This window comes from Dendrobates tinctorius, unplaced genomic scaffold (assembly GCF_039654945.1).
Source record: "Dendrobates tinctorius isolate UK_male_01 unplaced genomic scaffold, ASM3965494v1 ptg000028l, whole genome shotgun sequence".
NCBI classification, from domain to species: domain Eukaryota; kingdom Metazoa; phylum Chordata; class Amphibia; order Anura; family Dendrobatidae; genus Dendrobates; species Dendrobates tinctorius.
The window spans coordinates 53,355,936-53,366,480 of NW_027361696.1; positions in this window are offsets into that span (position 1 = coordinate 53,355,936).

Sequence of the window (10,545 nt, forward strand, 5' to 3'; positions counted from 1 at the left end):
GTGTCTGGTTATTATTTTGTCCACTATACTCCCATTGGAAATAGACCTGGAAAATGGAGGTGAATCTGGTACATAAAGTACAATTGTAAAAAATATATATATATATATATATATATATATATATATATATATATATATATATATATATATATATATATATATATATATATATATATATTTTCCAGTATAAGCAGAGTTTTTCAGCACTTTTTTTTTTTTTTTTTTGTGTTGAAAAACGCCCCCCCTCTGCTTATATTGGAGTGAGGTGTCAAGAAGATGGAGGGGGAGCATTAGCAACGGGTCACAGGAGGCAGAAGTCGGCTGCTGCAGCTAAAGCCTGTGCCTGCTGCTAAAGAGAAATGAATATTCACCTCTCCACTCACATGGGTGTGGAGAGAGGTGAATTTAGTGGCACACATGACCAGCCAGTGGCTGACACTGCGTGCTACTGAATAGGATGGGGAGAGACAATGCATACCAGACTTATACTTGAGTTTAAGTCTTCCCATTTATTTATTTATTTTTTTTTTTGTGGTAAAACTGGGTGCCTTGGCTTATACGTGTGTTATATGAATAAACAAATTATATTTAATACTAGCTGAAGAGCCCAGCGCTGCCCGGGCATAGTAACTAACTGTGGTTAGTTATAACAAATTATAATTATCCTCCGTCCCATGCCCATATACCCATCATACATATCCACGATCTCAGTCGAGTGCCCATATACCCATCACACATCCTCCAGCCCATATACCCATCATACATATTCACCGTCCCATGCCCATATACCCATCACACATCCATTATCTCATAGTCCAATGCCCATATACACATCATACATATCCTCCATCCCATAGTCCCGTGCCCATATACCTGTCATACATATCCGCCATCCCATAGTCCCGTGCCCATATACCTGTCATACATATCCGCCATCCCATAGTCCCGTGCCCATATACCCGTCATACATATCCTCCATCCCATAGTCCCGTGCCCGTATACCCATCACACATCCTCCATCTCATAGTCAACCATTATGACATAATGAGTGTCGGGGCTTGCAACCTATGATGAATCGGCGTCGCCATGGCAACCATTGTGACATAATGAGGGGCGGGGCTTGATACGCACAGTTTCCCCATTATGTAGATGGGGGCATTATGACATAATGAGGGGCGGGGCTTGACGCACACTTTCCCCAGTATGTAGATAGGGGCAAAATTGGTGAATTGGAATGCTCGGGGTTAAAATTTCGCCTCACAACATAGCTTAGGACGCTCTCGGGGTCCAGACGTGTGTTTTGGCGTGCTCTGAGATTGTTTTCACCGCCTCATCTGCTTGATTTGTGACTGCTAGACAGCTTGAATACATGTGTGGAATGCCTGTTAGGGAATTCCCACATGTATTCAGTCTGTCTACAAGTTGCAAATCATGCAGCTGAGACACGGAAACTAAATCTCCAAGCACGCAAAAATACTCGGAGATCACCCGAGCAACAATGCTACTTGCCCATCACTAATAGTAGTTTTATTACAATTTATATATTTTAATATATTTTTCTCTATCCCCCATGACAGCACCATGGAGAGAGGGGATCCGCCCTTCAGGGACAAGAAACCTACTGATAATTTACTGTCCCTGACGGGTGACCTACAGGTTGCAGTACCTGGACAGATGAAGATCTGGGGCCGAACAGTCTGGATTCTGGCAGCGGGGAGGCCCCTGTTACGGCGGGTGTGGTTCACTAAACTGCCACCGCTGTGACCGATGTGTCTGCAGGGGGGGGGGGGATTGGAGCTGCTGCTCTGGATAGGAGGGTGGGGCTGCCAGGGACCCAGGGCAGATGCACGTGCGGTCGTGGTGCCGGAGTATACAGCGGTGAAACAAAGATGGCCACTGCCCCTGAAATAGAAAACACCTTCCAGGTCCCTGAGTCGGCATATGCGTGGTGCGTGCTCCTCAGGTAAACGCGATGCAGGGTGGGTGGGAGTGATGTTACACGCTGGGAAATTTGAAAATGGGCATTAGAAAATGCTGGCAGGAAGTGGTCCTGTGCAAAATGCAGGATAGTGACCAGTAGGAGCAGCAGCATCACCACCAACAGAAGGACAGGCGTGACACCTGGTCTAGTAGTCACCACGCAGCACAACAGATCAGCTGCAAGGAGCAAGTCACCATCCCTGGATCAATCCTATACAGGATCCGATTCCACCTCCTGAACCGGTACCTGTGCCCGCATCCATCTGGTGAGTGACCCTCGAATGTGTTCACCCTTGTAATAGGCTTCTTTTCTCTTATTAGGGAAAGAAGGGGAAAAGGAAGAACAGGGAATGCCCCACTTGTAACAGCGCCTTACCAGAATCATGGGATATAAACCCTGGATTTCGCCTCTCATCTTTGAGCTGTAATTAGATCAGAGGTCCAGAGTGCACCTTACATATCTAAAACGGGGATAAAGTAAAAAAAAAAAAAAAAAAAAAAGACACCTTAGTAGATTCCCAATCGGATCCCTCTACATCTGGAGAAGTTAACTTGGATATAACTGACTTTCGCCTCATCCTCAAACGAGGAAATGGGGCGTCATTGGTTTCCCTTAGATGAGGTAGACACACTAGTGAAAGCTGTAACATCTACCATGAGGGCGTCGGACCCTTGTCCAGATAGGTCAGTTCAGGACAGTTCGGGGTACTGGGCCAAAAGCAATGAAGGGGATGTCCACTAAATGAAAATGTGCAGGGCTTTATCAAAAAAAGAATGGGAGGTACCTGCTACAAAGCATCAGTGGACATGCACCAATTTAAGGAATCCTTTCAAATGATGATGATTGTAGGAGGAAAGGTGGGATTTTGGCTTAATGTCATAAATATACTGTACCTTTTCCTTGTTAAAATTGTTAAATTAATAGTTTAAAAAAAAAAAAAAAAAAGAATGGGAGAAGCCGGACAGGAAGAATTCCACGGTCCCTTCCCTTAAAAGGAAATATCCCTTTGAGGAAGAGGCATCCACATCTTGGGACAAAGCCCTGAAACTTGACGTGGCCGTAGCCAGGCCTCAAAAAAGTTCGCCCTTCCCTTTGAGGACATGGGTATGCTTAAGGATCCCTTGGGGAAAAAAAAAAGCTGACACCTTCCTCAAGGGGACCTGGGAATCGGCCATAGCAGCAACGTACCTCAAGATCCCTAATGGTATGGGTGGATCAACTCGAAAAACAACTGAGGGAGGGCGCACCTATCTAGAATCTATCCCAGTGATGAGAGGAGCAGCAGCCTTCATGGTGGACTCATTGGCTGATTCAGTCCACCTAACGTCTGAAGCAGCAGCCCGGTGAGCACTATGGCTCAAATGCTGGCCAGCAGATTTACAAACTAAACTTAAATTATGCTCAATCCCATGAGAGGGGAAATTCTTATTTGGGGAGACACTGGATATTCTCCAGAAGGCAGAGGGGTAAGAAAAAGGGATTTCCGAACCTGGGACTGTGGCGTTTAAATGGTTCTTTCGGAACAAAGTTTTTTGTAAAAAGCCATCGAGGGAACAGAACAGATGGGATGAGGGAAGAAAGAAGGATGGGGTTTACTCTTCGGCAGTTCTTCCCGGGACAAAAAATCCTCAGAGTGAGTTTCCCCGGGGGGGAGAGAGAGAGTAACCTTTTTCCTTCCGGCCTGGGGAAAAATCTCAAACAGCCTTTGGATATTAAATCTAATCGAGTCAGGCCTGCGGATAGACTTTCTCTATCCCACCTCAAAAATGTGGTAACTCCACTAAGACTTTTCTGTGGCCTCCCTGCTACCACCCTCGCACCTCTCCAGTCCATTCTTAACTCTGCCGCCCGACTAATTCATCTCGCTCCTCCCCTCTGCAAATCTCTTCACTGGCTCCCATTCCCTCAACGTATCCAATTTAAATTACTAATACTGACTTACAAGGCCATCTATAACCTGTCTCCTCCATATATCTCTGAATTAATCTCCCGATATCTTCCCTCACGTAATCTCCGATCCTACCAAGACCTCCTTCTCTCCACATTTGCTCCTCACCCAACTGCCTCAAAGACTTCTCCCGAATATCCCCCATCCTCTGGAATTCTTTGCCCCAACACGTCCGGCTATCAACCACACTTGGATTCTTCAGAAGGAAGCTGAAAACCCATCTCTTCAGGAAAGCCTACAGCCTGCAATGATCCCTCCTGCTCCCTCACCACTACTGGAGCTTCCCGCCTCACCATCACTGGAGCTGCTGCAACCCATCAACCTACTGTCTCCTTCCCCACCATCCTGGAAAATGTAAGCCCGAAAGGGCAGGGTCCTCTCCCCTCTTTATCAGTCTGTCATTGATAGTCTGTTTACTGTAAGTAATATCTGTAATTTGTATGTAACCCCTTCTCATGTACAGCACCATGGAATCAATGGCGCTAAATAAATAATAATAATAATAAGATCCTCTACACGAGAACAAAAAGCTCTAAAATGCGAGGTCCTAAATCTAGTAGAAAAAGCAGTTCTTCAGGAGGGTCCCCCTCAGGAGATGGGCAAAGGGTTTTACTCCCCGCTAATTTTAGTCCAAGCCGGCTGGCACATATCGAACAATGATAAATTTACAGAAACTAAATGGATATGTCGAAAATTCAAAATGGAATCAAAAGCCACCATCAAAATTCTGTTCCTGAACTGTTTCATGACTATTAGGGTGTGTACACACTTTGCGGATTCTGCTGCACTGTACAGTACCATTTAAGGCAATGCAAAATGAAAACCGCAGTGCCCACCGTGCAGAATTTTCCGCGTGGATTTGCCGCAGCATGTCACTTCTTTGCGCAGCGGTTTGGCACCTGCTTCATGACAGGTGTCAAACCGCAAGCTAATCTGCAGATAAACCGCAGGTCTTTTGACCTGCGGATTTAGATAAATCCGTGAGGAAAATTCCGCAGCAGAATCCGCAACGTGTGCGCACACCCTTAGATCTCAGCAACGCATACTATCACGTCCCCATTCACAAAGACTCCAGGAAATTCCTCAGACGAGCGGTTTCCATAGGAGGGGAAATAAGGGATTTCCAATACAGAGCCCTGCCTTTTGGCATATCTATAGCCCCACATGTGTCCACAAAATTAGTAGCAGAGATGATGGCCCACCTAAGGCTGGAGTCACACTAGCGATTAAAACGGTTGAATGCAATGCGATAAAAAATCGCATTGCATTCGAACCCATATTATTCTATGGGGCAGCTCACATCATGCGATTTTTTATCGCATCCGATCCTCGGACCGAGACAATCGCAGCATGCTGCGATTGTCACCGATTTTCGGATCGGATTCCCCAATGCAAGTCTATGGATGCGATAAAAAAACGCATGGAAAAGGCACCAAACGTGTGACTTGCGATTAAATCGCACAACTTCTCCAGGTCTACAGGATAGGGCATCAGGCATTGGCATTGGATGTCAATTTGATGCTTAGATGCGATTAAAATTGGTTCCTTGCCGGAAAATGGGATGACAGACGGATATCTGGCCAAGAATTCTTTGTGCGATTTCATACCGTTAAAATGGGACCGATTTTTTAATGGTTGTGTGTGACTCCAGCCTAAGGGAGCAAGACATCCTAATAATCTCTTACTTGGACGATTTCTTAATAGCAGGAAACCCGGCCCAAAACTGCAAAGAGCAGAGGGACAGAGTAATGCACACTCTACAGAACCTTGGCTGGCTTCTAAACCTGAAAAAAATCAAGGTTGGAACCCAGAGTGCAAGAATTCCTAGGGCTCATGTTGGACTCAAGAAAACGAGTGCCGCCTCCCAAGTCACAAAAAAGAAAAAATTACCCAGATAGTGGCAAAAGCCATACGGAGCCCCTCCATGACTCAAAGGAAAGTGATGTCACTGCTAGGTTCCCTTTCCGCCGATTTACCAGCAGTCCAGTGGGCGCAACTACATACAAGGGATCTCCAGTGGGATATTTTAGCAAACCAATCGGCATTAAGGGGTCACTTAGAGGGTCACATAACCCTAGATTTGAGAACTATTCATTCCCTAGCCTGGTGGAGGAATACCGACAACCTATCCAGGGGGATCTCCTGGGTAACAAAAATATCACGTAAAATCACCACGGATGCCAGTCCCATAGGATGTGGAGCACACATGGACAGCAGGGTTGCTCAGGGGGAATGGAGGGGCCAGGAACTAGAAGCTTCCTCATACCAGAAAGCGCGTAATCTATTGCCCAAAGTTCTATCACTCTTCCTACCTTCTCTATGGGGTCATAACGTCTGCATATTCTCAGACAACCAAGTGACGGTGGCCTATATAAACCATCAAGGGGGAACCAGGTCCCAAGCCCTAATGGATACTTCCTCCAAAATCATCAGCCTGGCAGAGGAAAATCTGCTATCCCTCTCCGCACTACACATTCGGGTGACCGAGAACCAAAAAGCAGACTTTCTGACCCGTACTCAACTGAGACAGGGCGAGTGGGTCATAAATCAGTCCATTTTTCAGCAGATTGTAAAGATGTGGGGAACCCCGGACATAGATCTGTTTGATTTAAAAAACAAAAAGGTGGAGGCATTCTGTTCTCTAGACCCCAGGGGGAGTCCTCGGGACCAAGATGCCTTTATGCTCCCATGGACTCAGAACCTGACATATGCCTTGATGTGGCAGGTAACCCATGGATAGCACGATTTATTAAAGCTGTAGCTAGGTCTAGGCCGATAATTGGGCAAAAATTACCATCGTGGGATCTGAATCTATTACTATCTGCACTAACAGGTCCCCCTTCGAGCCTATTGATTCAGCCCCTCTAAAAATCTTATAGTTAAAACCATTCTACTGGTAGCACTAACATCAGCTCGGAGGGTAAGAGAAATTCAGGCCCTATCTGCAGTACCACAAAAATTCTGGACGATAGTCATCCTAAAGCCTGACCCGGCCTACTTACCTAAAGTAGCATCGCTTTTCCATAGGTCCCAAGAAGTAGTCCTTCCTTCTGCCCAAATCCTAGGAATGGGGGAGAGGAGAGGTTTCACACCCTAGACGTGAAGAGATGCTTAGTTCAATTCTTAGAGGCCACCAAAAGGTGTAGGAAGGAAGGCTGTCTTTGTGTGTTTCCAGGGCCCCAGGAAGGGACTCAAAGCGTCCAAGAGTACCCTGGCAAGGTGTGATTGCCCTGGCCTATTCATCCAGCGGGAAAGCCATCCCGGCTGGTTGAGAGCCCATTCCACAAGAGCAATGGCGACCTCATGGGCTGAGAGACCTGAGGTTTTGATAGAACATCTGTAAGGCGGCCACCTGGTCATCTCCTTCAACCTTTTTTAAACACTATCGACTAGACCTAACCTCTACGTCTGACTTAACCTTCGGAAGAAGAGTCCTTCAGGCGGTGGTCCCTCCCTAAACTACCAGTCTCTGTAATTCTCTCCGTGGTGCTGTCATGGGGGATATAGAAAACCAAAGTTAATTACCGATAATGGTATTTCTCAGATCCCATGACAGCACCCGCTTATTCCCTCCCATCACCTGTGTGGTGAGCACATTTTACTGTTCGTAGAGTGTTTTCGTATAGGCATGGTGTTTTTTGATAATCAATATTATAATGTTATATATTTCTGTTGTTTAACTAACCTGGAGACCCTCTGATGCTCTGTAACCAACTGGGGGCGAAGGAGAGGTGCTGCCCTTTTATCTGTAGGTTTCCTGTCCCTGAAGGGTGGATCCCCTCTCTCCATAGTGCTGTCATGGGCTCTGAGAAATACTGTTATCGGTAAGTAAGTACATTTTTTTTTTCTTCTTATAGCCAGTGACCAATGTTAATGTTGCGCCGCTTAGTGTTCAAAGTGACTAACAGTGCACTTAATAATTGGAGTACTGGTGGACTCACATGCTCAATCAACCCTTAGTAGCTTTCTGTGCGTGGCTGATGAAGGGCTCTCCGTAGAATTGGACTCCTTCCCCTACTGGAAGATTTTACTTATTACACAAATGATAGAATACAGTGATCACCAGTGACACTATACACAGGAGCTCTGTATATAGTGCCAGTGTACAGGTAATACAGTGATCACCGGTGACATTATGCACAGGACCTCTGTATATAGTGCCAGTGTACAGGTAATACAGTGATCACTGGTGATATTGTACACAGGAACTCTGTGTATAGTGTCAGTGTACAGGTAACACACTGACTCACCAGTGACGTCTCTAGGTGAATTCCTTCAGCTTCGCATTTCATCTTTCATCCAGCACAGACCGCCATCACATCTTCGAGCCAGGGCTCATCTCTGCAGGAAATAACACGGTTCTCTAGAGCTCTACTTGCAGAACACATTAATTAATTTTTTCCCAACTTCTACAATACTCCAGATGAAGAAAAAAGGGTGACATAGTTTCGCTCTGCACAGTAACAGGACCTTCCCCCATTTAAAATAGTATTCTCAAAAAAATAAAATAAATACATCACTGCAGTAATAATATCCCTTAATTAGCCCCTATAGTAATAATATCCCCCATCCTGGCCCCGTGTGTCTCATTCCTGGCTCCAGCCATATTTTCTCTCATCCTGCCCTCATGAGTATCCATTCTGCCCCCATATAATCTCCCAATCCTGCCCCATTTGTCTACATAGTATCCATCCTGCCCCATGATCTTGCACCATGTGTCTCCCATCCTGCCCCGTGTCTCACATTCTGCCCCCTCCTGTGTCTGTCACATTCTGCCCCTTCCTGTGTCTTACTGTCACATTCTGCCCCCTCCTGTGTCTCACTGTCACATTCTGCCCCATGTCCATTCTGCCCCCTCCTGTGCCTCACTCACATTCTGCCCCCTCCTGTGTCTCACTGTCACATTCTGCCCCCTCCTGTGTCTTACTGTTACATTCTGCCCCCTCCTGTGTCTTACTGTTACATTCTGTCCCCGTGCCTCACATTCTGCCCCCTCCTGTGTCTTACTGTTACATTCTGCCCCCTCCTGTGTCTTACTGTTACATTCTGCCCCCTCCTGTGTCTTACTGTTACATTCTGTCCCCGTGCCTCACATTCTGCCCCCTCCTGTGTCTTACTGTTACATTCTGCCCCCGTGCCTCACATTCTGCCCCCTCCTGTGTCTTACTGTTACATTCTGCCCCCTCCTGTGTCTTACTGTTACATTCTGCCCCCGTGCCTCACATTCTGCCCCCTCCTGTGTCTCACTGTCACATTCTGCCCCGTGTCCATTTTGCCCCCTCCTGTGTCTTACTGTTACATTCTGTCCCCGTGCCTCACATTCTGCCCCCTCCTGTGTCTTACTGTTACATTCTGTCCCCGTGCCTCACATTCTGCCCCCTCCTGTGTCTTACTGTTACATTCTGCCCCCTCCTGTGTCTTACTGTTACATTCTCTCCCCGTGCCTCACATTCTGCCCCCTCCTGTGTCTTACTGTTACATTCTGTCCCCGTGCCTCACATTCTGCCCCCTCCTGTGTCTTACTGTTACATTCTGCCCCCTCCTGTGTCTTACTGTTACATTCTGTCCCCGTGCCTCACATTCTGCCCCCTCCTGTGTCTCACTGTCACATTCTGCCCAGTGTCCATTTTGCCCCCTCCTGTGTCTTACTGTTACATTCTGTCCCCGTGCCTCACATTCTGCCCCCTCCTGTGTCTTACTGTTACATTCTGTCCCCGTGCCTCACATTCTGCCCCCTCCTGTGTCTTACTGTTACATTCTGCCCCCTCCTGTGTCTTACTGTTACATTCTCTCCCCGTGCCTCACATTCTGCCCCCTCCTGTGTCTTACTGTTACATTCTGTCCCCGTGCCTCACATTCTGCCCCCTCCTGTGTCTTACTGTTACATTCTGCCCCCTCCTGTGTCTTACTGTTACATTCTGCCCCCTCCTGTGTCTTACTGTTACATTCTGTCCCCGTGCCTCACATTCTGCCCCCTCCTGTGTCTTACTGTTACATTCTGCCCCCGTGCCTCACATTCTGCCCCCTCCTGTGTCTTACTGTTACATTCTGCCCCCTCCTGTGTCTTACTGTTACATTCTGCCCCCGTGCCTCACATTCTGCCCCCTCCTGTGTCTCACTGTCACATTCTGCCCCGTGTCCATTTTGCCCCCTCCTGTGTCTTACTGTTACATTCTGTCCCCGTGCCTCACATTCTGCCCCCTCCTGTGTCTTACTGTTACATTCTGTCCCCGTGCCTCACATTCTGCCCCCTCCTGTGTCTTACTGTTACATTCTGCCCCCTCCTGTGTCTTACTGTTACATTCTGCCCCCTCCTGTGTCTTACTGTTACATTCTGTCCCCGTGCCTCACATTCTGCCCCCTCCTGTGTCTCACTGTCACATTCTGCCCCGTGTCCATTTTGCCCCCTCCTGTGTCTTACTATCGCATTCTGCCCCCATGTCTTGCATTCTGATCCCGTGTCTCGCATTCTGCCCTGGGCCGCCCGGATTGCCGCTTTCAATGAAAAAAAAAAAACAAGTTCTTCTTACCTGGCCGCGCTTCTGTGGCAAAGCTCCCTCCACGCAGCTGAAGCGCGCACTCGCTGGTGACTGACAATGATGGATCTGGCTATCAT